Genomic DNA, 24,963 nt, shown 5'->3' with positions numbered 1-24,963 from the left:
CGTGGTGGTGTTGTGTAGTCTATTGCGAGCCTTGTTTTTAACTATATTTAGTTGGCTAAAGACTCGTTCAACTTACCCATTAGACCACGGCAAAGAAATCATCGACAAGGCAAATGAACACAATTCTATAAAAGGATTATTGCCAGCTGCATCTTGATATTTCCAAACTTCGGACCAAAATGAAATAGTGTTGTCCTTTTTCTCCCATGGTACAAGAGCTATATTGACCCACTGTGTTTCTACCTTCGCGATAAAATCCTGGCTGTGGCCCGTTTCTCGTACTAGTGAAGTTATTCTTTCCTTTACTTGCTTCAATGTGTTTGAAACTGACAACTGGTTGACTTTTTTCAAAACATTGTAATTTTCTGGAAGTCTCTGTTTCAGTTGTTTTATGAGCTCTACTGTGAACTTCACACATTTATCCCTGAATTGCTCTTCATCTTGGGTTGAAAATCGATTGGTCTCTCGTATTTCTGAAAGCTTACTTTCGACTTTGAATCCTAGATAAGGATGTGGAACCAAGAAATCTTCTAAATTTTGTATTTCGAATACATTGATGTTCCTAGTAGGATTCAGAACTTTTTTCCCGAGAGATTCTATAGCCGTTATTAGGTCATTAAGTAATTTGCTAGGATCAATATTATTCGACTGAATTTTTTTTACTAGCCCCTGTAATTGATCCAAAACGCTGTGGATATATAACAAATATGCTTCGTTTGTGGGATTCGTGTATAAATTGTAAAGTGTTTCTGCACTGTAGCATTTTTCAGTGTTCCTTGTAATACCAAAATGTAATTTTAATTCTATCCATTGGTCTAATATTCTTTTAACTGCAGTTTCAACAGAAAGCCACCTGGTTGCACATGCTTGTGTAATTTTTAGCGGTTCTTCATCGTTAATTGTGAGATATAAATTTCTGTATGCGTTTTGTCTGTTTGACGATTTCGAGAACCAGTTGTAGGTTTCCTGTATAATATAAAAGCATGAGAAACTGCTAGTTGAATTGAATGGCACGAGCATTTAATCATGACGAGATGGGGTACCTCCTCTTTAAGTTTCTGGTATACTCCGCTATGTACACCTGTCATTACATTGGCGTTGTCAACTCCTATACCAGAAAGCTTTTTGATGTCAAGTCCATGTGCAAGTAGTGTTTTTTTTACAGTTTGCGTAATGGATTCAGCGTCCCCTTTACTTAACTCTCCAAGCGTAAGGAAATTTGACACTATCTCATATGAAGTCTTACTAAAATATTGAATAACAACTCCCAGTAACTTTGTTACACTTATATCAGTGCTCTCGTCTAACAAGAGGCTGTACGGCCCATCACCAACATCTTCACGTAATTTGGACGCAAAATGTGGCGCCAAAATATTTTTTATTATAGCTGTACATTTCGTCCGGTGCAATTTTATATCAGCTTTAAATTCTTTTTTACATAAAGCCCCAAGATGGTCTACCGGTAATATTGAAGAATGAGCGGCAATATACAATGACAGAGAAGCCTCAGATGAGCTCTTCAATTCGTCGAACTTTGGCTTTGCCTGAAAGGTCAATTTTTGTTGTCTCGAAGAAAAGGGCTCCGCAGCTTTCAAGTGTTTTTTGCGCTTTATGTGATTAATGAAGTCATTTTTTTGGCGTTTATTTCGCATCGACAATAACTGCAGAAGGCTTTCGTATTGTTATTGCTGACTTCTTTTAACCAGCCCTGAAAATCAGGCTCAGAGAGCCATTCCTGGCGGAATTTCTGGGTGTATGGTTTACTACAGGACATAATTTCACAATAGCCTTCACTTCAGTCACTTTCTTAACAAACAAACTTAACTTTAGAACAAAACAAGCACCAATCTCTCAAATGACATAAACTTTTCACATACGTGTGAACCAGATCCGTGACCTCGGCGTAATCATGGACTCAAAAGCTTACCTTTGTACCCCACATTGATAATATCTTAAATAAATCTTTTAAGCAGTTGGGATTCATATTGCGCGTAGGTAAAGATTTCAGGAGACCTTCGACGTATAAGATATTATTTAATAGTTATGTCTGTAGTCGATTAGAATTTGCTAGTTCAGTGTGGAACCCGCTATATAAAATTCATGGCGATAGAATAGAGAGAGTGCAAAAGAAGTTTGTAAGAGCAATTGAATATCGCACTGGAAATAAATACATAGATTACACTACCGCTATGAAAAGACATAATATTTTACCCTTGAGCTTGCGTCGCGAACGCACTGATATTATACTTCTCTATAAAGTCATTAACAACATCATCGACGCCCCTGAGTTATTAAAATCTGTTTCATTTAGAGTACCCCGTCGTTGTGAGCGAGCATGTAGAAAGAAGAACCTCTTTTATATTCCTCGTAGTCGAACCGCATATGCGAGAAACGGTTTCATTAGAAGAGCATGCAGGATATATGATGATAATAGCTTGTACAATAAAAAAATATTTTTTCCAAAAACTAATTTCAATTTCAATAACTGATTTCTAAAAGTATGGTTTAGAAGGAATACATAGAAGGTGTACAGCATATTCTGCCGGCATGTATCGGCGTAGAAATATTTTACATATGTTTTTGATTCAGTTGCAGCGCCGCCGAGTTCGCGTCGCGCGTCGCTAGAATCCATCGATCTATTTCTCGCTGTCAAAGGTATTGTCATGTCAAAATTATATCTTTAAATCTAGTAATTTTTCTGCTAAATACATCAAACAGACAGAAGTTTTTGTGGCAAAACCGAGTGCTTGAGAAAATGAAACATCGACAAATAATAACATCATAGATTAATAATTAAAGTATGTAAATTCTACTTGATGTAATTTATCGGGAAATTTCAAGAATGAAAATCAATTACAAATCCGACTATATTTTATGAGTATTTATTACGTATATTAAGTATCTTAAAATAAAAACGTACAGTGCAAATAAAATAAGAAAACTACCAATGGGTGTATCAAAGAAGATATCGAACGTGTTGTGTATTTCGCGGTAGCTATTTTATTTTATTTTATTAGCCTATTTGTGTGTCCCACTGCTGGGCAAAGGCCTCCCCTCTAGCTTTCCAATCCTCCCTGTGCTGAGCAAGGTCCCGCCAGTCCCGCTGAAACGCATCCAAGTCGTCCCGCCATCTTTTTCTCGGTCTGCCTCTGCCACGACTACAGCGGGGATGCCAGCTAGTGGCTATTTTAGTCCATCTGTCATCATTTATCCGGCAGACATGTCCAGCCCAGTCCCACTTAAGCCTGGCGGTCTTCATCCCAACATCGACGACACGGGTTTTGGAGCAAAGCTCTGTGTTCCTCACCCTGTCAGATCTTCGGATACCCAGGATACTCCGCTCCATTGTCCTTTGACAAACCTTGAGCCGTGATTTTTGCGCCTCAGTTAATGACTAGTTTTGGGCACAATAGGTGAGGATGGGTAAGATTAAGTCGACGAGCTTGCGCTTTAGTGCAATTGGGAGTTTACCTTTCATGAGTTCCTTCATAGACCAAAAGCTCCGCCAGGCGTTTTCGATCCTTCTATCAATCCTCCTGATCCTTCCTCCTTGATCTTCTTCCTGATCTTGTCCTGGCGATCTGTGAAGGAGACTATCTGGCCTAGATAAGTATACTCGTCGACATATTGCAAAATGTTCCCATCCACCGTCACCTCGTGCTTCTTGCTGTTGGTCATTAAATGGGTTTTAGATTGGTTCATCGTCAGACCGATTTTTGTATCATGTTAAAAATATCTATAACGCTAAGGTAACATCGATAATAGACATGTCGATATTTGATTTTTTTTCAATTGCTTTATTTTGCCACAATAACTTCTATGTCTATACACACTATCGTTAACCAAATCTGTCGCGTCGTCACTTGTTAGGGTTCCGTAGCCAAATGGCAAAAAACGGAACCCTTATAGATTCGTCATGTCCGTCTGTCTGTCCGATTCTTTCACAGCCACTTTTTTCCGAAACTATAAGAGCTGTACTGTTCAAACTTGGTAAGTAGATGTATTCTATGAACCGCATTAGGATGTTTACACAAAAATAGAAAAAAAACAATAAATTTTAGGGGTTCCCCATACTTAGAACTGAAACTCAAAAAATCTTTTTTCATCAAACCCATACGTGTGGGGTATCTATGGATAGGTCTTCAAAAATGATATTGAGGTTTCTTATATCATTTTTCTCTAAAATGAATAGTTTGCGCGAGAGACACTTCCAAAGTGGTAAAATGTGTGTCCCCCCCCCCCCGTAACTTCTAAAATAACAGAATGAAAAATCTAAAAAAAATATATGATATACATTGCCATGTAAACTTCCACCGAAAATTGGTTTGAACGAGATCTAGTAAGTAGTTTTTTTTTAATACGTCATGAAATAAAAATAAAAAATTTTTTTCATCATACCCATACGTGTAGGGTATCTATGGATAGGTCTTCAAAAATGATATTAATGTTTCTAATATCATTTTTTTCTAAACTGAATAGTTTGCGCGAGAGAACCTTCCAAAGTGAAAAAAGTGTGTCCCCCCCCCCTGTAACTTCTAAAATAACAGAATGAAAAATCTAAAAAAAATATATGATATACATTGCCATGTAAACTTCCACCGAAAATTGGTTTGAACGAGATCTAGTAAGTAGTTTTTTTTTTAATACGTCATGAAATAAAAATAAAAAATTTTTTTTCATCATACCCATACGTGTGGGGTATCTATGGATAGGTCTTCAAAAATGATATTAATGTTTCTAATATCATTTTTTTCTAAACTGAATAGTTTGCGCGAGAGAACCTTCCAAAGTGAAAAAAAGTGTGTCCCCCCCCCTGTAACTTCTAAAATAACAGAATGAAAAATCTAAAAAAAATATATGATATACATTACCATGCAAACTTCCACCGAAAATTGTTTTGAACGAGATCTAGTGAGTAGTTTTTTTTTAATACGTCATAAAATTTTAAAAAATTTTTTTTCATCAAACATATACGTGTAAGGTATCTATGGATAGGTCTTCAAAAATGATAGTTAGGTTCCTAATATCATTTTTTTCTAAACTGAATAGTTTGCGCGAGAGACACTTCCAAAGTGGTAGGTAAAATGTGTGTCCAAAGTGGTAAAATGTTGAACAAGATCTAGTAAGAAGATTTTTTTTTTAATACGTCTTAAATTGTACGGAACCCTTCATACCGGTGTGAAGTTAGCGGCCAAAAGTTGGCGGCCAAATGTTGGTGCCAGTCGGCCGCCAACGTTTAGCGGCCAAATGTTGGCGCAAATCGGCCGCCAACATTTGGCCGCCAACTTCACACTAAAATTAACCTACCAAATTAAGAAGTCCGTATGAAATCTCACCATACATAACACAATTGGTGGAACGTTAGGGCAGTGTCTCGTTATATAAGGGCATTTTGTCTAAACTGCCCTGCAGAATTGCAGCCGATTATTACAGATTTAATTTTTTCTACAAAACGTAAAACCTTTTAGAAATATTTCGGTTAGTGCTATATAGTCCACACTAAAAGAGATACAACTCTACTAAAACCTGTTTTGAATAGTCTATTAGGTGCTTAATGAAACGTATATAGTGCAACCCCAATCATCGATCCAGAAGTTAGGTGATAAAAAATAATACATATATATAATTATTCTCCACAAACCTTTTAGAAATAATTCGGCTGCTGCTATAACGTCCAAACTAAACGGGGTACAGCTCTACTAAAAGCCGCTTTAAATACCCTATAAGATGCTCTATGACTCATATATAATATGACTCTACGGCATATGAATGATGAATTTTAAACTTAGGCTTTCTATGAACATTTGCACTCATTGAAGAATTTTTGCACCTTAGACGGCAGGCGAGTAAACCACACCCTCTGTATCGTACAGAACATAATACTATCTATTAAATAACACTATCTCTAGAGTGATACTCGGCGACATAATAATGGTGCACGGGCATCAAATAAGAATCTGATACTTTCTATGAACATTTGCATTTATTGAAGTTTTTCGGCATCTTCGACGGCAGGCGAGTAAACTACACCCACTGCATCGTACAGAGCATTATATCATCAATCAAATAACATTACTCGGCGGCTTATTAATGGTGCACAGGCATCAAATAAGAAACTGAGGCTTTCTATGAAAATTTGCGTTCATCGAAGTTTTTCGGCAATTTAGACGGCAGGCGAGTAAACCACATCCACTATACCATACTGAACACAACACTATCTGTCAAATAACACTATCTCTAGAGTGATACTCGGCGACATATCAATGGTGAACGGGCATCAAATATGAATCTTATGCTTTCTATGAACATTTGCATTTATTGAAGTTTTTCGGCATCTTAGACGGCAGGCGAGAAAACAACGCCCACTGCATCGTACAGAGCATTATACTATCTATCAAATAGCATTATTTCTAGAGTGATACTCGGCGGCATATTAATGGTGCAAGTGCACAAATAAAAAACTTAGGCTTTCTATAAACATTTCTATTCATTCAAGTTTTTCGGCATCTTAGACGGCAGGCGAGTAAACGACACCCACTGCATCGTACAGAGCATTATATTCTCTATCAAATAACTTTATCTCTAGGGTGATACTCGGCGGCATATTAATGGTGCACGGGCATAAAAAAGAAACTTAGGCTTTCTATGAACATTTCCATTAATTGAAGTTTTTCGGCATCTTAGACGGCAGGCGAGTCAACTACACCCACTGCATCGTACAGAGCGTTATATCATCAATCAAATAACAGCACCTCTAAGGTGATACTCGGCGGCATATTAATGGTGCACGGGCATCAAAAGAGACTTTGGCTTTCTATGAACATTTGCATTCATTGAAGTTTTTCTGCATCTTAGACGGCAAGCGAGTAAACTACACCCACTCTATCGTATAGAACATTATAATATGTATCAAATAACACTATATCTAGAGTGATACTCGACGGCATATTCATGATGCACGGGCATCAAAGAGACTTTGGCTTTCTATGAACATTTGCATTCATTGAAGAATTTTTGCATCTTAGACGGCAGGCGAGTAAACCACACCCACTGTATCGTACAGAACATTACATTACCTATCAAGTAACACCATATCTAGAGTGATACTCGGCGACATATTAATTGTGCAAGTGCACAAATAAGAAACTTAGGCTTTCTATGAACTTATGCATTTATTGAAGTTTTTCGGCATCATAGACGGCAGGCGAGTAAACTACACCCAGTGCATCGTACAGAGCGTTATATCATCAATCAAATAACAGTACCTCTAGAGTGATACTCGGCGGCATATTAATGGTGCACGGGCATAAAAAAGAAACTTAGGCTTTCTATGAACATTTCCATTCATTGAAGTTTTTCGGCATCTTAGACGGCAGGCGAGTAAACTACACCCACTGAATCGTACAGAGCATTATATTTTCTATCAAATAACTATATTTCTAGAGTGATACTCGGCGGCATATTAATGGTGCACGGGCATCAAAAATGACTTTGGCTTTCTATGAACATTTGCATTCATTGAAGAAAATTTGCATCTTAGACGGCAGGCGAGTAAACCGCACCCACAGCATCGTACAGAGCATTAAATCATTGATCAAATAATTTTATTTCTAGAGTGATACTCGGCGGCATATTCATGATGCACGGGCATCAAAAAGACTTTGGCTTTCTAAGAACATTTGCATTCATTGAAGTTTTTCTGCATCTTAGACGGCAAGCGAGTAAACTACACCCTCTGAATCGTACAGAGCATTATATTTTCTATCAAATAACTATATTTCTAGAGTGATACTCGGCAGCATATTAATGGTGCACGGGCATCAACAATGACTTTGGCTTTCTATGAACATTTGCATTCATTGAAGAAAATTTGCATCTTAGACGGCAGGCGAGTAAACCGCACCCACTGCATCGTACAGAGCATTAAATTATTGATCAAATAATTTTATTTCTAGAGTGATACTTGGCGGCATATTCATGATGCACGGGCATCAAAGAGACTTTGGCTTTCTATGAACATTTGCATTCATTGAAGTTTTTCTGCATCTTAGACGGCAAGCGAGTAAACTACACCCACTCTATCGTACAGAACATTATACTATGTATCAAATAACACTATATCTAGAGTGATACTCGGCAGCATATTAATGGTGCACGGGCATCAAAAAAGAAACTTTAGCTTTCAATTAACATTTGCATTAATTGAAGGTTTTCGGCATCTTAGAAGGCAGGCGAGTAAACTACACCCACTGCATCGTACAGAGCGTTATATCATCAATCAAATAACAGTACTTCTAGAGTGATACTCGGCGGCATATTAATGGTGCATGGGCATAAAAAAGAAACTTAGGCTTTCTATGAACATTTCCATTCATTGAAGTTTTTCGGCATCTTAGACGGCAGGCGAGTAAACTACACCCACTGAATCGTACAGAGCATTATATTTTCTATCAATATAACAATATTTCTAGAGTGATACTCGGCGGCATATTAATGGTGCACGAGCATCAAAAGAGACTTTGGCTTTCTATGAACATTTGCATTAATTGAAGAAAATTTGCATCTTAGACGGCAGGCGAGTAAACCGCACCCACTGCATCGTACGAAGCATTAAATTCTCGATCAAATAATTTTATTTCTAGAGTGATACTCGGCGGCATATTCATGATGCACGGGCATCAAAGAGACTTTGGCTTTCTATGAACATTTGCATTCATTGAAGTTTTTCTGCATCTTAGACGGCAAGCGAGTAAACTACACCCACTCTATCGTACAGAACATTATACTATGTATCAAATAACACTATATCTAGAGTGATACTCGGCAGCATATAAATGGTGCACGGGCATCAAAAAAGAAACTTTAGCTTTCAATTTACATTTGCATTCATTGAAGGTTTTCGGCATCTTAGACGGCAGGCGAGTAAACTACACCCACTCTAACGTACAGAACATTATACTATGTATCAAATAACACTACATCTAGAGTGATACTCGGCGGCATATTAATAGTGCACGGGCATCAAAGAGACTTCGGCTTTCTATGAACATTTGCGTTCATTGAAGAATTTTTGCATCTTAGACGGCAGGCGAGTAAACCACACCCACTGTATCGTACAGAACATTATATTACCTATCAAGTAACACTATATATAGAGTGATCTTCGGCGACATATTAATAGTGCAAGTGCACAAATAAGAAACTTAGGCTTTCCATGAACTTTTGCATTCATTGAAGTTTTTCGGTATCATAGACGGCAGGCGAGTAAACTACACCCACTGCATCGTACAGAGCGTTATATCATCAATCAAATAACAGTACTTCTAGAGTGATACTCGGCGGCATATTAATGGTGCACGGGCATAAAAAAGAAACTTAGGCTTTCTATGAACATTTCCATTCATTGAAGTTTTTCGGCATCTTAGACGGCAGGCGAGTAAACTACACCCACTGAATCGTACAGAGCATTATATTTTCTATCAAATAACAATATTTCTAGAGTGATACTCGGCGGCATATTAATGGTGCACGGGCATCAAAAGAGACTTTGGCTTTCTCTGAACATTTGCATTCATTGAAGAAAATTTGCATCTTAGACGGCAGGCGAGTAAACCGCACCCACTGCATCGTACGAAGCATTAAATTCTCGATCAAATAATTTTATTTCTAGAGTGATACTCGGCGGCATATTCATGATGCACGGGCATCAAAGAGACTTTGGCTTTCTATGAACATTTGCATTCATTGAAGTTTTTCTGCATCTTAGACGGCAAGCGAGTAAACTACACCCACTCTATCGTACAGAACATTATACTATGTATCAAATAACACTATATCTAGAGTGATACTCGGCAGCATATTAATGGTGCACGGGCATCAAAAAAGAAACTTTAGCTTTCAATTAACATTTGCATTCATTGAAGGTTTTCGGCATCTTAGACGGCAAGCGAGTAAACTACACCCACTCTATCGTACAGAACATTATACTATGTATCAAATAACACTATATCTAGAGTGATACTCGGCAGCATATTAATGGTGCACGGGCATCAAAGAAGAAACTTTAGCTTTCAATTAACATTTGCATTCATTGAAGGTTTTCGGCATCTTAGACGGCAGGCGAGTAAACTACACCCACTGCATCGTACAGAGCGTTATATCATTAATCAAATAACAGTACTTCTAGAGTGATACTGGGGCATATTAATGGTGCACGGGCATAAAAAAGAAACTTAGGCTTTCTATGAACATTTCCATTTATTGAAGTTTTTCGGCATCTTAGACGGCAGGCGAGTAAACTACACCCACTGCATCGTACAGAGCGTTATATCATCAATCAAATAACAGTACTTCTAGAGTGATACTCGACGGCATATTAATAGTGCACGGGCATAAAAAAGAAACTTAGGCTTTCTATGAACATTTCCATTCATTGAAGTTTTTCGGCATCTTAGACGGCAGGCGAGTAAACTACACCCACTGAATCGTACAGAGCATTATATTTTCTATCAAATTACAATATTTCTAGAGTGATACTCGGCGGCATATTACTGGTGCACGGGCATCAAAAGAGACTTTGGCTTTCTATGAACATTTGCATTAATTGAAGAAAATTTGCATCTTAGACGGCAGGCGAGTAAACCGCACCCACTGCATCGTACGAAGCATTAAATTCTCGATCAAATAATTTTATTTCTAGAGTGATACTCGGCGGCATATTCATGATGCACGGGCATCAAAGAGACTTTGGCGTTCTATGAACATTTGCATTCATTGAAGTTTTTCTGCATCTTAGACGGCAAGCGAGTAAACTACACCCACTCTATCGTACAGAACATTATACTATGTATCAAATAACACTATATCTAGAGTGATACTCGGCAGCATATTAATGGTGCACGGGCATCAAAAAATAAACTTTAGCTTTCAATTAACATTTGCATTCATTGAAGGTTTTCGGCATCTTAGACGGCAGGCGAGTAAACTACACCCACTGCATCGTACAGAGCGTTATATCATCAATCAAATAACAGTACTTCTAGAGTGATACTCGGCGGCATATTAATGGTGCACGGGCATAAAAAAGAAACTTAGGCTTTCTATGAACATTTCCATTCATTGAAGTTTTTCGGCATCTTAGACGGCAGGCGAGTAAACTACACCCACTGAATCGTACAGAGCATTATATTTTCTATCAAATTACAATATTTCTAGAGTGATACTCGGTGGCATATTAATGGTGCACGGGCATCAAAAGAGACTTTGGCTTTCTATGAACATTTGCATTCATTGAAGAAAATTTGCATCTTAGACGGCAGGCGAGTAAACCGCACCCACTGCATCGTACGAAGCATTAAATTCTCGATCAAATAATTTTATTTCTAGAGTGATACTCGGCGGCATATTCATGATGCACGGGCATCAAAGAGACTTTGGCTTTCTATGAACATTTGCATTCATTGAAGTTTTTCTGCATCTTAGACGGCAAGCGAGTAAACTACACCCACTCTATCGTACAGAACATTATACTATGTATCAAATAACACTATATCTAGAGTGATACTCGGCAGCATATTAATGGTGCACGGGCATCAAAAAAGAAACTTTAGCTTTCAATTAACATTTGCATTCATTGAAGGTTTTCGGCATCTTAGACGGCAAGCGAGTAAACTACACCCACTCTATCGTACAGAACATTATACTATGTATCAAATAACACTATATCTCGAGTGATACTCGGCAGCATATTAATGGTGCACGGGCATCAAAAGAGACTTTGGCTTTCTATGACCATTTGCATTCATTGAAGTTTTTCTGCATCTTAGACGGCAAGTGAGTAAACTACACCCACTCTATCGTACAGAACATTATACTATGTATCAAATAACACTACATCTAGAGTGATACTCGGCGGCATATTAATGGTGCACGGGCATAAAAAAGACACTTAGGCTTTCTATGAACATTTCCATTTATTGAAGTTTTTCGGCATCTTAGACGGCAGGCGAGTAAACCACACCCACTGTATCGTACAGAACATTATATTACCTATCAAGTAACACTATATCTAGAGTGATCTTCGGCGACATATTAATAGTGCAAGTGCACAAATAAGAAACTTAGGCTTTCTATGAACTTTTGCATTCATTGAAGTTTTTCGGCATCATAGACGGCAGGAGAGTAAACTACACCCACTGCATCGTACAGAGCGTTATATCATCAATCAAACAACAGTACTTCTAGAGTGATACTCGGCGGCATATTAATGGTGCACGGGCATAAAAAAGAAACTTAGGCTTTCTATGAACATTTCCATTCATTGAAGTTTTTCGGCATCTTAGACAGCAGGCGAGTAAACTACACCCACTGAATCGTACAGAGCATTATATTTTCTATCAAATAACAATATTTCTAGAGTGATACTCGGCGGCATATTAATGGTGCACGGGCATCAAAAGAGACTTTGGCTTTCTATGAACATTTGCATTCATTGAAGAAAATTTGCATCTTAGACGGCAGGCGAGTAAACCTCACCAACTGCATCGTACGAAGCATTAAATTCTCGATCAAATAATTTTATTTCTAGAGTGATACTAGGCGGCATATTCATGATGCACGGGCATCAAAGAGACTTTGGCTTTCTATGAACATTTGAATTCATTGAAGTTTTTCTTCATCTTAGACGGCAAGCGAGTAAACTACACCCACTCTATCGTACAGAACATTAAACTATGTATCAAATAACACTATATCTAGAGTGATACTCGGCAGCATATTAATGGTGCACGGGCATCAAAAATGAAACTTTAGCTTTCAATTAACATTTGCATTCATTGAAGGTTTTCGGCATCTTAGACGGCAAGCGAGTAAACTACACCCACTCTATCGTACAGAACATTATACTATGTATCAAATAACACTATATCTAGAGTGATACTCGGCAGCATATTAATGGTGCACGGGCATCAAAAAAGAAACTTTAGCTTTCAATTAACATTTGCATTCATTGAAGGTTTTCGGCATCTTAGACGGCAGGCGAGTAAACTACACCCACTGCATCGTACAGAGCGTTATATCATCAATCAAATAACAGTACTTCTAGAGTGATACTCGGCGGCATATTAATGGTGCACGGGCATAAAAAAGAAACTTAGGCTTTCTATGAACATTTCCATTCATTGAAGTTTTTCGGCATCTTAGACGGCAGGCGAGTAAACTACACCCACTGAATCGTACAGAGCCTTATAATTTCTATCAAATAACAATATTTCTAGAGTGATACTCGGCGGCATATTAATGGTGCACGAGCATCAAAAGAGACTTTGGCTTTCTATGAACATTTGCATTCATTGAAGAAAATTTGCATCTTAGACGGCAGGCGAGTAAACCGCACCCACTGCATCGTACGAAGCATTAAATTCTCGATCAAATAATTTTATTTCTAGAGTGATACTCGGCGGCATATTCATGATGCACGGGTATCAAAGAGACTTTGGCTTTCTATGAACATTTGCATTCATTGAAGTTTTTCTGCATCTTAGACAGCAAGCGAGTAAACTACACCCACTCTATCGTACAGAACATTATACTATGTATCAAATAACACTATATCTAGAGTGATACTCGGCAGCATATTAATGGTGCACGGGCATCAAAAAAGAAACTTTAGCTTTCAATTAAGATTTGCATTCATTGAAGGTTTTCGGCATCTTAGACGGCAGGCGAGTAAACTACACCCACTGCATCGTACAGAGCGTTACATCATTAATCAAATAACAGTACCTCTAGAGTGATACTCGGCGGCATATTAATGGTGCACGGGCATCAAAAGAGACTTTGGCTTTCTATGACCATTTGCATTCATTGAAGTTTTTCTGCATCTTAGACGGCAAGCGAGTAAACTACACCCACTCTATCGTACAGAACATTATACTATGTATCAAATAACACTACATGTAGAGTGATACTCGGCGGCATATTAATGGTGCACGGGCATCAAAGAGACTTTGGCTTTCTATGAACATTTGCATTCATTGAAGAATTTTTGCATCTTAGACGGCAGGCGAGTAAACCGCACCCACTGCATCGTACGAAGCATTAAATTCTCGATCAAATAATTTTATTTCTAGAGTGATACTCGGCGGCATATTCATGATGCACGGGCATCAATGAGACCTTGGCTTTCTATGAACATTTGCATTCATTGAAGTTTTTCTGCATCTTAGACGGCAAGCGAGTAAACTACACCCACTCTATCGTACAGAACATTATACTATGTATCAAATAACACTATATCTACAGTGATACTCGGCAGCATATTAATGTTGCACGGGCATCAAAAAAGAAACTTTAGCTTTCAATTAACATTTCCATTCATTGAAGTTTTTCGGCATCATAGACGGCAGGCGAGTAAACTTCACCCACTGCATCGTACAGAGCGTTATATCATCAATCAAATAACAGTACTTCTAGAGTGATACTCGGCGGCATATTAATGGTGCACGGGCATAAAAAAGAAACTTAGGCTTTCTATGAACATTTCCATTCATTGAAGTTTTTCGGCATCATAGACGGCAGGCGAGTAAACTACACCCACTGCATCGTACAGAGCGTTATATCATCAATCAAATAACAGTACTTCTAGAGTGATACTCGGCGGCATATTAATGGTGCACGGGCATAAAAAAGAAACTTAGGCTTTCTATGAACATTTCCATTCATTGAGTTTTTCGGCATCATAGACGGCAGGCGAGTAAACTACACCCACTGCATCGTACAGAGCGTTATATCATCAATCAAATAACAGTACTTCTAGAGTGATACTCGGCGGCATATTAATGGTGCACGGGCATAAAAAAGAAACTTAGGCTTTCTATGAACATTTCCATTCATTGAAGTTTTTCGGCATCTTAGACGGCAGGCGAGTAAACTACACCCACTGAATCGTACAGAGCATTATATTTTCTATCAAATAACAATATTTCTAGAGTGATACTCGGCGGCATATTAATGGTGCACGGGCATCAAAAGAGACTTTGGCTTTCTATGAACATTTGCATTCATTGAAGAAAATTTTCATCTTAGACGGCAGGCGAGTAAACCGCACCCACTGCATCGTACGAAGCATTAAATTCTCGATCAAATAATTTTATTTCTAGAGTGAAACTCGGCGGCATATTCATGATGCACGGGCATCAATGAGACCTTGGCTTTCTATGAACATTTGCATTCATTGAAGGTTTTCGGCATCTTAGACGGCAAGCGAGTAAACTACACCCACTCTATCGTACAGAACATTATACTATGTATCAAATAACACTATATCTAGAGTGATACTCGGCAGCATATTAATGGTGCACGGGCATCAAAAAAGAAACTTTAGCTTTCAGTTAACATTTGCATTCATTGAAGGTTTTCGGCATCTTAGACGGCAGGCGAGTAAACTACACCCACTGCATCGTACAGAGCGTTATATCATTAATCATATAACAGTACTTCTAGAGTGATACTCGGCGGCATATTAATGGTGCACGGGCATCAAAAGAGACTTTGGCTTTCTATGACCATTTGCATTCATTGAAGTTTTTCGGCATCATAGACGGCAGGCGAGTAAACTACACCCACTGCATCGTACAGAGCGTTATATCATCAATCAAATAACAGTACTTCTAGAGTGATACTCGGCGGCATATTAATGGTGCACGGGCATAAAAAAGAAACTTAGGCTTTCTATGAACATTTCCATTCATTGAGTTTTTCGGCATCATAGACGGCAGGCGAGTAAACTACACCCACTGCATCGTACAGAGCGTTATATCATCAATCAAATAACAGTACTTCTAGAGTGATACTCGGCGGCATATTAATGGTGCACGGGCATAAAAAAGAAACTTAGGCTTTCTATGAACATTTCCATTCATTGAAGTTTTTCGGCATCTTAGACGGCAGGCGAGTAAACTACACCCACTGAATCGTACAGAGCATTATATTTTCTATCAAATAACAATATTTCTAGAGTGATACTCGGCGGCATATTAATGGTGCACGGGCATCAAAAGAGACTTTGGCTTTCTATGAACATTTGCATTCATTAAAGAAAATTTGCATCTTAGACGGCAGGCGAGTAAACCGCACCCACTGCATCGTACGAAGCATTAAATTCTCGATCAAATAATTTTATTTCTAGAGTGATACTCGGCGGCATATTCATGATGCACGGGCATCAATGAGACCTTGGCTTCCTATGAACATTTGCATTCATTGAAGTTTTTCTGCATCTTAGACGGCAAGCGAGTAAACTACACCCACTCTATCGTACAGAACATTATACTATGTATCAAATAACACTATATCTAGAGTGATACTCGGCAGCATATTAATGGTGCACGGGCATCAAAAAAGAAACTTTAGCTTTCAATTAACATTTGCATTCATTGAAGGTTTTCGGCATCTCAGACGGCAGGCGAGTAAACTACACCCACTGCATCGTACAGAGCGTTATATCATTAATCAAATAACAGTACCTCTAGAGTGATACTCGGCGGCATATTAATGGTGCACGGGCATCAAAAGAGACTTTGGCTTTCTATGACCATTTGCATTCATTGAAGTTTTTCTGCATCTTAGACGGCAAGCGAGTAAACTACACCCACTCTATCGTACAGAACATTATACTATGTATCAAATAACACTACATCTAGAGTGATACTCGGCGGCATATTAATGGTGCACGGGCATCAAAGAGACTTTGGCTTTCTATGAACATTTGCATTCAATAAATTAGGAAATGTCGCTTTGTTTCATTTATTTTCTTTGAATTATTTTACGTTTCTTTATGGTCATTATCATAGTTTTGATTTATTATAATGACATAAGTCGCACAAGTTGTTAAATCTTTTTTTTTTTTCTTTGTACGTTATACCTTTGTCGCTGTCCTTTACGCTAACATAACACACAAAATGTATGGACCTCTTACAGCACAGACATTTAAATTCTTGAGATTGTAGCAGTTTACCGCAGAATAGGCAAATATTTTCCATGGTTTCGGATTTTATTTTCCTTAGGGTGTCATCGGATTTTACATTTTGCAAAGATTTGGTAGTATGTAACAAATCAGTATTTAAATTCAAAAGATCGTCTTTTTTGGCTGTTGAGGGTTTTATGTTATGTAACTTTTTTTTTGTTAATAGTCTGTCAACACCGCGCACTTGCGCCGTTAATTGTATTAAGTGTGAGTAATTAATACTTTGACTGAGCACAGTAACTGTTTTGTCTTTTTTCAGTATGACTTTAAACTTTTTACATTTCTCGTGTTTACATTCACAATTGATTACTATTTCGGAATTTGATTTGTATTTAACGTAATTTACAACGAAAATGCACGTGTTGTTTACTTTTTTATAAATGTATTTTTTTATTATATATGGATACACAAACACGTCCAATTTTTTTTCATTTGTAAATAGTTTGTCCCATATATCTTTTTTTAATGAAAAGCTGCCTTCTAATACAGTACATTTCAGCATTGAGTCTATCTCTGGGGTGTTTTTGGAGTATTTTGGCAGAATTGTAAAGTTTCGTCCTGGACTAGATATATTCAATATTTCCTGAGAAACCTTCGGTACGTCCGGGGAAACGTCACATTCTACTCGAACGGGTTCGTATGAGGAACTCGCAGATATAGAAAATTCCGCAGAACCTGATTGTCGTCTTTCCTCTCTTATTGTGGCGTCAGGAATTGGTGAAACATTCCTGGATGTTTCCAAGGGGTCAGACACATGTTTTTCCGTGGTAAATGACTGTCGTTTGTTCTCTGAGATTGGGGCTTTTGGAAATGATGAAATATTGCCGGATGTTTCCGAGAGCTCAATCACTTGTTCTTCTGTGGTAACTGATTGCCTTTTTTGCCCTGCGATTGTGACGTCGGGCAATGATGAAAGATTGCTAGATGTTTCCGAGCCCTCATAAACAGGGCTATTCGACCTGATACACATATCTTTTTTTAACGAAAAGCTGCCTTCTAATACAGTACATTTCAGCACTGAGTCTATCCCTGGGGTGATTTTTGAGCATTTTGGCAGAATTGTTATGTTTCGTCCTGGACTAGATATATTCAATATTTCCTTAGAAACCTTCGGTACGTCCGGGAAAACGTCACATTCTACTCGAACGGGTTCGTATGAGGGACTCGCAGATATAGGAATTTCCACAGAATCTGATTGTAGTTTTCCCTCTCTTATTATGGCGTCAGGCAATGGTGAAACATTACTGGATGTTTCCAAGGACTCAGGAACATGTTTTTCCGTGGTAAATGACTGTCGTTTTTTCTCTGAGATTGTGGCCTTTGGAAATGAAAAAACATTGCTGGATACTTCCGAGAGCTCAATCATTTGTTCTTCTCTGGTAACTGATTGTCTTTTTTTCCCTGTGATTGTGACGTCGGGCAACGATGAAATATTGCTAGATGCTTCCGAGCTCTCATAAATAGGGCTATTCGACCTCATATAACCAGATATGGATAAAACGTTATCATTTACCGCCAACTCTGAGCAAGATCTCTCAGATGGCAGCTGGCTGGGTGCACCCGATTTGTATAACTTTAGCCAATACTTGTATATATACATCCTGTTACGTAATGTGTTTTTCTTATTTAATTTTTTGCACAGTTGCTCGTAGAATTGGTTTGATTGACGATATGTAGTCGGTTTTGCCGGACATTTTTGCTCTATTAAATATGTTTTTATTTTTTCAAAATTAGTTTCATAGCAAGAGAAATCATTAAATCTTCGTGTTTTTAAAATTTTTTTTATGTTGCTCTTGTATGTATATTTTTTATTTTTCAAAGCCTTAGCAATGTCTTTAATTTTAATTTCCTTATCGTTAACATTTTCTATAATAACTTTTAAAGTTTCTTTAGAAATCATTATTTTAAGCAATCAACACATTGAGTGCTAGGACCCGCTAGGTGGGCACACTGTTCGTTGTCGCATTGATGGCAACTGACTTGCAACAGTGACGGATAGTCCTCTACAAAGCGCAAAAACGCTGGAATCGACTACGAACTTAGCGTGTAGCGAATGGTGGCACGGAAAGTGTTAAGAACCAACTGAGCTGAGGTACGACACTGCGTAGTAAGTATTTTCAACTGCTGAAGCACAAAAACCATTCACGAAAACGATACAATTGATGGCATGACAGCGCAACTGACTAGCGAAAGTGTCGGTTATTCCTCTACAAAGCGGAAAAACGCTGGAATCGGCTATGAGCGTACCGTGTAGCGAATGGTGGCACGGAAAGTGTTAAAAAACAACTGAGTTGAGGTACGACACTGCGTAGTAAGAATTGTCAACTGCTGAAGCACAAAAACCATTTACGCAACCGATACAATTGATGGCATGACAGCGCAACTGACTAGCGAAAGTGTCGGTTATTCCTCTATAAAGCGGGAAAACGCTGGAATCGGCTACGAGCGTACCGTGTAGCGAATGGTGGCACGGAAAGTGTTAAAAAACAACTGAGTTGAGGTACGACACTACGCAAGAATTGTCAACTGCTGAAGCACAAAAACCATTTACGCAACCGATACAATTGATGGCATGACAGCGCAACTGACTAGCGACAGTGACGGGTAGCGAATGAAGCGCGCGCGCAGCGTGGCCAAAGGCCAGCTAATAAAATTACGCACACAGATATGGCGCACTAAGCTCTGATTGGCCGCACTCCGCTGCAGTACGCATAAGTATGTTATTCGCCGGCAGAGCGCGCCGTCGCATGACAAAGAAAATTGATTGAATTAACTAATTTTCTTTCAAAGTAAGTCATTTACTTAACAGTTGATGCATATTCCTGTCAAGCAAAGTGCTTACTATCTGATCCTAACTGGTTTATTGATTAAATAATAGTTCCGAGCTTTTTGGGCACGCACACACACAATGCTGTCATCGTGTTGTTACACATGTGTGTGTGAACTACCTTTGTTGCATAGTTTCACTACTCGCCGGTAGAGTTCACTATTGCGTGAAAACGGAAAATTAAACATTTAGCAAATTTGCCTTAACAGACAAGTACCTACTTAACAGTTGATGCTTATTTCTGTCAAACAAAGTGGTTACTATCCAATTCTGACCAGTTTATTGAATATACAGTTCCGAGTTTTTCGCGAAAGCGCACACACAGCGCCGTCATCGTGTTGTTACACGAGTGTGTGTGAGCTACCTTTGTTGCATAGTTTTACTACTCGCCGGTAGAGTACACTATTGCGTGAAAACGGAAAATTAAACATTTAGCAAATTTGCCTTAACAGACAAGTACCTACTTAACAGTTGATGCTTATTTCTGTCAAACAAAGTGGTTACTATCCAATTCTGACCAGTTTATTGAATATACAGTTCCGAGTTTTTCGCGAAAGCGCACACACAGCGCCGTCATCGTGTTGTTACACGAGTGTGTGTGAACTACCTTTGTTGCATAGTTTCACTACTCGCCGGTAGAGTTCACTATTGCGTGAAAACGGAAAATTAAACATTTAGCAAATTTGCCTTAACAGACAAGTACCTACTTAACAGTTGATGCTTATTTCTGTCAAACAAAGTGGTTACTATCCAATTCTGACCAGTTTATTGAATATACAGTTCCGAGTTTTTCGCGAAAGCGCACACACAGCACCGTCATCGTGTTGTTACACGAGTGTGTGTGAGCTACCTTTGTTGCATAGTTTTACTACTCGCCGGTAGAGTACACTATCGCGTGAAAACGGAAAATCAAACATTTTGCTAAATTGCCTTAACAGACAAGTACCTACTTAACAGTTGATGCTTATTGCTGTCATACAAAGTGGTTACTATCCGATTATGATCAGTTTATTGAGTAAATGTGTATATAGATTCGAGTTTTTTGCGCAAGCGCACACACATCGCCGTCATCGTGTTGCTACACGTGTGTGCGTGACTCTTCTTTTTTGGATAGTGTCTCTACCCGCTGGTAGAATGCGCCATCGTGACATCACCGGAAATCAAATATTTAGCTAAAACATCTTAACAAACATGTACCTACTTAAGAGTCGATAACTTTTCTGTCATACAAAGAGGCAACTAGCCATATCCGCGCCTTTCCAGCTTTAATAGCGTTGTCGTGTTGTATGTTTGCGTGAATACCGGTAATTGGCGGCGTAAAACCCACGCACACATATATAAATATACCTGGGAATTCATAATTTTGCTATTTACCGCCAGAGGGCCATCGCGTTTAATAGAAAATCCAATATATTTGTCTAATTTATATTTTGTCTCACATTTTGTTTAATGGGTGAGTGGGATAAAGAAATGGGATGGAAATTTGACAGGTGGAATACCACCCTTACTAAATTTGGTTTACGTTTGATATCTTGTATACATATAATACACGCGTAATGTGATAAAAAATTACATTGAATATATTTGAGAAAAACTAATTCTGGGGGTCTTAGAAACGTTGGCTGAATACATTTCAGTGATTTTTGGAATTTTGGTCTGTCCGTCTGCGAGTTTGTTCGCCTACAACGCCAAAACTATTGCACAGAATTTCATGGAATTTTGCAAAGTCATAGTCATAGTATCCCGTAATGTAATGTAGTTTTAATCTCTAAGAATTACATTTTTTTATTATACATATAGTTATAGTTCTTAAAAATTATCAGCACAGACAGCGCTTGCAGTACCCGACCCATACTATAAACTCACACATAGTATAGACTCAACTCGACTTAAGGGCGCCGCTGCTGCGTCACTTCGCTGTGTACACGAAAAGCGTAAAGTTGGTTTCCCACCGGAGGGACGAGACGAGACAACACGTGGCGAGAATTGAAAGGGTATAGCCGGTTAAGCATGGCCAAACTGCCCTTAGCAAAAATAATGATTTCCTTTTACTGGATTATTAACTTATATATGTGTAGTGCTTTCATCAAAAATTAAGCCTCAAATGCTTCAAGTTTTAAATAAAATGTAAATAAGACAAAATATTTTTATTTTATTACAGCCAAAGTACTAATCCGATTTCTTTGTAATTTAGGTATGTTGTATATAAAATTAAGGTCCTTCCAGTTCAGTCCAGTTCCAGTCTTATTTTGCATGTTTTGTAAACCTACAGCATTTGTGGCTTAATTTTTGGTGGAAGCACTACATATATATATGTTAATAATCCAGTAAAAGGAAAATATTTTTTTCGCTAAGGACAGTTTGGCCATACTTACCCGGCTATACCCTTTGTACGGCGAATTTTCAATCCTCTCCCAGCGCATCTTTGATCACATGGAACACAAGTCACTGCATTCGACGATTGCCCATGGACAAAGGATAGCTCTAGTATATAAGGCTAGCATTTTCCCAATAAAACGTTCAGTATTTACCCGACTTGTGAGTTGTCATTATCCTCCTCTTACACCCTGCGCTTCAACTCCGGTTATGGGATGTATGGAGCATAGAGCCATTAATTTTAACGAATGACGAAAATTATGTAGGTTTAAGAAAATTAATTCTTTATTTAAGAAATACTAACCTTGGCGCTAAGAAATTTCAGCTCTAGATATAAATAATATCATATTTCACATTGTAACGTACTCTTGAACCAATGCTTTTTAGGGTTCCGTAGCCAAATGGCAAAAAACGGAACCCTTATAGATTCGTCATGTCCGTCTGTCTGTCCGTTTATGTCACAGCCACTTTTTTCCGAAACTATAAGAGCTATACTGATCAAACTTGGTAAGTAGATGTATTCTATGAACCGTATTAAGATTTTTATACAAAAATAGAAAAAAAAAACAATAAATTTTAGAGGTTCCCCATACTTAGAACTGAAACTCAAAAAATCTTTTTTCCATCAAACCCATACCTGTGGGGTATCTATGGATAGGTCTTTAAAAATTATATTGAGGTTTCTAATATAATTTTTTTCTAAACTGAATAGTTTGCGCGAGAGACACTTCCAAATTTGGTAAAAACTTCTAAACTAAAATAACAGAATGAAAAATCTATAAAAAATATATGATATACATAGCCAAGCAAATTTCCACCGAAAATTGGTTTGAACGAGATCTAGTAAGTAGTTTTTTTTTAATAAGCCGTAATTTTTTTTTCATCAAACCCATACGTGTGGGGTATTAGTACTATGGATAGGTCTTCTAAAATGATATTTAGGTTCCTAATATCATTTTTTTCTAAACTGAATAGTTTACGCGAGAGACACTTCCAAAGTGAAAAAATGTGTGTGTGTGTCCCTGTAACTTCTAAAATAACAGATTGAAAAATCAAAAAAAAATATATGATATACATTACTATGCAAACTTCCACCGAAAATTGGTTTGAACGAGATCTAGTAAGTAGTTTCTTTAATACGTCTTAAAATTAAAAAAAAAATATTTTCATCAAACCCATACGTGTGCGGTATCTATGGATAGGTCTTCAAAAAATGATATTTAGGTTTCTGATATCATTTTTTTCTAAACTGAATAGTTTGCGCGAGAGACACTTCCAAAGTGAAAAAATGTGTCCCCCCCTGCAACTTCTAAAATAACAGAATGAAAAATCTAAAAAACATTTATGATATACACTACCATGCAAACTTCTACCGAAAATGGGTTTGAACGAGATCTAGTAAGTAGTTCTTTTTTAATACGTCATAAATGGTACGGAACCCTTCATGGGCGAGTCCGACTCGCACTTGGCCGCTTTTTTGTTTTTATGGAGAAATATAATTCTCAATTCAAGTATGAGTATCTAACCCCAAGAAACAAAGTTTCTTGGCACAAGTTCTTTAAGTATTGCACTAAGACACTTAGGTTAAATTAAAAAAATACAATACATAAAACAAAGCGCAAACACTCTTGGCAGGAATGTAGAGCTTTTTTTAAAAAATATTTTTATAGCTCGGATAGAGAATTAAATTTTTAAGCTTAAATAATAATCTTTGAAATATTTTATATCTTGACGCAAGAATTTTATTGTTTCCTTAACACAAAATGTCTTGACACAAGAGTATTTACTTGGCTGGAGAACTATTTTTTTTCTGTGTACTTATTTTACAGGATTTGTCTGTAACATCCCATTACTGGTACCTGTTATATTATAGGGGTATTTAGTATATATGTATATTAAAAAAATAAAATTATTATAGATTAAAACAACATTACGGGATACTACTACTTTGCAAAATTTCATGAAATTCTGAGTAGTTTTGGCGTAGTACGCAAACAAGCTCACAGACAGAAAGACTGAAATTCCTAAAGTCACTTTTCTCCTGACGCGTTTATTATATAAGAGGTATGTATATAAGATATCAACCGTAAATCGAAATTAGTAAGGGTGGTATTCCACCTGTCCAATTTCTTTGTCTAATGTAAGTGCGTCTCACTCACCCATTAAACAAAATATGAGACAAAATATAAATTGGACAAAGATATTTGACAAATGGAATACCACTCTTAGTTATATATATCTTCTATTAAATGCGATGGCCCTCTGGCGGTAAATAGCACAATTATGCATTCCCACGTATATTTCTATATGTGTGCGTGGGTTTTGCGCCACCAAGTATCGGTGTAAAGACTAAAGGCGCGGATATGTATAATTGCCTCTTTGTATGACAGAAAAAGGTATCAACTGTTAAGTAGGTACATGTTTGTTAAGATGTTTTAGCTAAGTATTTGATTTCCGGTGATGTCACGATAGCGCATTCTACCAGCGAGTAGAGACACTATCCAAAAAAGGAGATTCACGCACACACGTGTAACAACAACAACACGATTACGGCAATGTGTATACGCTTGCGCGCAAAACTCGGAGCTATATACTCATTTATTCAATAAACTGGTAAGAATTGGATAGTAACCACTTTGTTTGACAGAAATAAGCATCATCTGTTAAGTAGCTAGTTAACTGTTAAGGCAAATTAGCTAAACGTTTAATTTTTCGTTTTCACGCGATAGTGTACTCT

Source organism: Cydia pomonella, unplaced genomic scaffold (assembly GCF_033807575.1).
Source record: "Cydia pomonella isolate Wapato2018A unplaced genomic scaffold, ilCydPomo1 PGA_scaffold_71, whole genome shotgun sequence".
Classification (NCBI taxonomy): domain Eukaryota; kingdom Metazoa; phylum Arthropoda; class Insecta; order Lepidoptera; family Tortricidae; genus Cydia; species Cydia pomonella.
Note: the sequence above shows the minus strand (reverse complement) of the source record.